Genomic DNA, 4174 nt, shown 5'->3' with positions numbered 1-4174 from the left:
TAGTTGCATGCATGTTTATGTGGGTCGTAGTCTAGGTGAGCGACTATTTTTCTTTCTCTCTTACATATATATGTTCACCCTTTGCTTCATGAGAGAAAGAGTGACCCGTGAGAGTCCATTATTAAAGGTCTTGCAAGGTCGACGGTTCAGCTTTATTATAAACATCTTATAACTCGTTTGCATTTGACTTTCTGCTTAAAGTGTTAGTTTGCTTGCATTAAACTGGCTTAAGTGGGCATTTGTAGCTAGCTCTGAGTTATTTTTCCGTTCCATTAGCGTATAGTTTTGAGTTTACTCGAGGACGAGTAAAGGTTTGGTTTGGGGAGATTTGATACGTGCATTTTATATAGTCTTTTTAGCCTATTTTATGCACGTATTTCTATGCTTTTATCGTGGTTTTATGCTACGAAATGCCCCGAATATGCTACTTTGGTGTATTTTGTCTTAGTTGCAGGAATGAACCAGAAAGTAGCAAAATCAAGTCATTTACCGTCCATTTTGCATGCATTTGGAGGAAGAGTAGATTTGGAGCGGGAATTATAGCTGTCTTGGGATGCGTGAAGGTGTTTTGGGTGCTAAAAGGACGAGTCAAAGGCAAACTAACGAGAATTCTAAGCTGCTGAAGTCAATATCCACTTGATCGAGTGATTTATTACTCGATCGAGTGGTTCTAGGTGCAATAATCAGTCGATCGAGTTGTTTGCTTAGTCGATCGACCAGTTCCCTTATAGCCTTACTCGATCGCGCACTATATTAGGTCGATCGAGCAGTTTTTGAGTCAAATTCACTCGATCGAGTGATTCAGTTAGTCGATCGAGTGGATTTTGCTACGGGTTGGGCTTTTAAGCTTTAATTCGTTAATTAGGTTTTATTTATACTCCTATTTTCTTATAAATAGGAGTAAGGGTTGTCTTTTGTAATCATCCAGGGATCAACATACGTTACTTTCTTCTGTCACTTTCCCTGTTACTTTTATTCCTGTTCATTTCCGGATCATTTATATCAGTAATTTCTTCCCTCTTTTCTCGCTTTTTATTTAATGTTTATTATTCTCTCTCCCTCTTTATTTATTGTTCTTGTTTATTTCATGAGTAACTAATTCCCCATAGTATGTTAGGATTAGGGAAGCCGTGGTAGCGATGCTTTAATTGTATTAAATAGATTAGTCTTGCGATAAGAATTGTATTAGGCAATTTAACTGTTATCCGGTCGAATGAATGCATGCAGGAGACCATAAACCTAGTTAACCCCGACCTAGATCGAAAGATTGGAAGGGAAGGCTTGCTTAATTACAATAGGGTATTGCAGTGAGGGCGAAAGTTAAGTCGTTTTACGCTCTAGGGCGGTTTAAGGACCGAAAGGTGACGACCATAGCTCTTCTTATCAATAGTCTAATCGCCTTAGTATTCCCGATAGTATAAGATCCGATAGCTGCCACGGTAGACCGACTCCTAGCATACTCCCTTTTCTTCATTAATTTCTCTTTTTTATTTCTCTTGCTTAGTCTTTAGTTTAGTTAACACAAACCTTTCAAACCCCCATTAGTGACATTAGACAGATAAATAGACAAATAGATAGTACACCGCCTCCCTGTGGAGATCGACCCTACTTACCGCTGACTTCATTAGCGTAATCTAGGTATTTTATTTTTGGTAATAAACGACAAATATCAAATTTTGGCGCCGTTGCCGGGGAGGCAATCTATTTATTTATTTGTTTAATTTTATCTTTTTTTTAGCCTCGGGGATTTTTCCCTTAAGGCCGTTTTAATCTTTTGTTTAGTGCTGTTTTGATAGGCCTTACAGGGTACTACCTAGACAGTTCTAGGTGAAAGACAGTCAAAGGGAAGGCTTGAGTACCTTTAACCTATCACCGATGTCCCATTATATGGAACAAATGGTGATCTCGCTACGGAGATGTGGTTCTGCGAGCACCATGCAACCGTAGTTGTGCCGCCACATCCACCCTATCAATGGCCGCCGCAACAAGATCCTCCTGACATACAAGAAGAAGAGATTGCGGAGCTGAAATCCTTGATGGAGACACTTGCATTCCAAGCGCAAGAGTATGTCTCGCGAGTTGATAATGTTTCTTACTCGTTCAATTGTGTGAACACTTAGATGAACAATCAAGTGCTTTCTTAGTAACTTAAGATAGTCAAAACCGAATATCTAGCGATATTCAAATTGAGTTATAGCTAGAGTTAGCTATACGAGTTGGGTTGATAATATTGTAATCCGGAGTAAGGTACTAAAATTATTAATCGAGAATAGTGGACGTAGGCTTCGACGTGTGAAGCTGAACCACTTCAAATATCGTGTGTCCTTGCAGTTTTCATTTCAGTCATTTCATTACGTTCATAATCATTTAGTTAATTAGTTAAAGTTTAATCAATAAACTTTAAGTAATTAATTACCTTGATATAAAATAAAAAGTAGGCATAATTTTTAAATACTCAATTCCCCCCCCCCCCTCTCGAGTATTTCGGGTGTGATAGACTCTTCAATTGGTATCAGATCCTCGTGCTCTTCATTGCCTAACTGCAAAGAGGCTAGACCCGTCTATCTTTTTATCTTTTTATTTTATTTTATTTCCGCTGCCTTACACGTGTGAAATGGATTCCAAGTATCTTAAGTGTCCCGTCTTTGATGGGAAGAATTATGGACTTTGGAAAAACATGATGACACACTATATAAAAGGACATGATTGGCAGTGCTGGACGATCTAGTTTGAGCCCATATTAGCATAAAATCAATGTAAGGAAATTATTTTTCCTTAAACTTTCATTTTTATGCTTTTATATTTACATGCATGTTACATAGCTCACCAAAATGATAAATTATTAGGTAATTTAATATTTATTAGAGAGTCTAATATGGATCTATGATCTTTTCAAGTGGTATCAGAGCTTAGGCTTGTAATTTGCATGTTGATTTTAAGCATATTAATAAATTATGAGATAATTTATAAAAACTCAAAAAATGTGTTAGAAGAGGTTTTAGCACGAAAGTTTTGGGGCATGCATACCTACTGATCTCAAAAGATTTGTGTTTAAGTTTGGTGATTTATGAAGTAATTGTGCTATTTTTAATGATTTTTGGTAGAAAACCGAGTCAAAATGCCGTATTTTAGTTAAAAATTGACTAAAAATAGTTAAAAGTTGATTCAGGCCATGGAATGTTTATGGTGTTTCATGTATATTTTCTACTGATATTATGAGATAAAAGTCGATAAAAGTCGTTAAAAGTGATTTTATGAGATAAAAGTCGATAAAAGTGAAATACATTATTAATTTCGAAACAATTGATTATGCCCTTGATAAATTTATGTACATTTAAAAATATTATTTAAATGTTAAAAGTGAATTTTAAAATGTGTTTTCACCTTGTCTTGATGTTTATTGGTTTTAGTGGTTAAAAACCGATAAATATCGATCTTTTTCTTCATAAATTTTATCCGGATTTTTGGGGCAATTTTTATGACATTTTAGTGTTCTTGGGAGTGTTCCAGAATACTCAAAATTTTTGTTTCAATTTTTTGGGTAATTTTTCAATTATTTTGGATTTTTACTTAAAAATTATGATTTTACCGATTAAATTAGCAAAATATCACCAAATCAAACTAATTATTCATCATAAAATTAGTGAGGACTAATTTTGAGATTCAAAACTGTTTGGACAATTAGTTTGGACTTAAATGAGATTTAAGAGTTGTTATTGAATTTTACATGTTAAAAATCGATTAAATCCACAAAACCCGAGATGGATACCAACGATTGATAGATAGGGCGATTTTGGCATCATTTTACAGCATTTTAAGCATATTTATTTAAGTTGAATGAATGATTGTCATTTATTTAAAGTATTTATCTTGTTGTACCTAGTATGGCCGGTTTATTTTAATCGTTATTACCCGAAATCAATGGGAATATCGATTTGTTTGTAATTAAATACGATCTCGTATCGTCATTTTGTAATTAATTAATAGTTTTATTTATTTTATAAACTAATGTATAATAGGAATAGCTATGTAATTCATTTGTAATAGTTATTTTTACCGACGTTTCCAAAAGACGGATTACATCGAGACAGAGTCTATTTTTGGAAGGTGTTCCAAATCCCACAAGAAGGAGCCACTTTTGGAATGAAGAGGCAAGGGACCAAGGAGTTGGTTT

The sequence above is a fragment of the Silene latifolia genome, chromosome 9 (assembly GCF_048544455.1).
Source record: "Silene latifolia isolate original U9 population chromosome 9, ASM4854445v1, whole genome shotgun sequence".
NCBI classification, from domain to species: Eukaryota; Viridiplantae; Streptophyta; class Magnoliopsida; order Caryophyllales; family Caryophyllaceae; genus Silene; species Silene latifolia.
The sequence above is the reverse complement of the archived record's forward strand: the minus strand, read 5'-3'. Positions refer to the sequence as shown.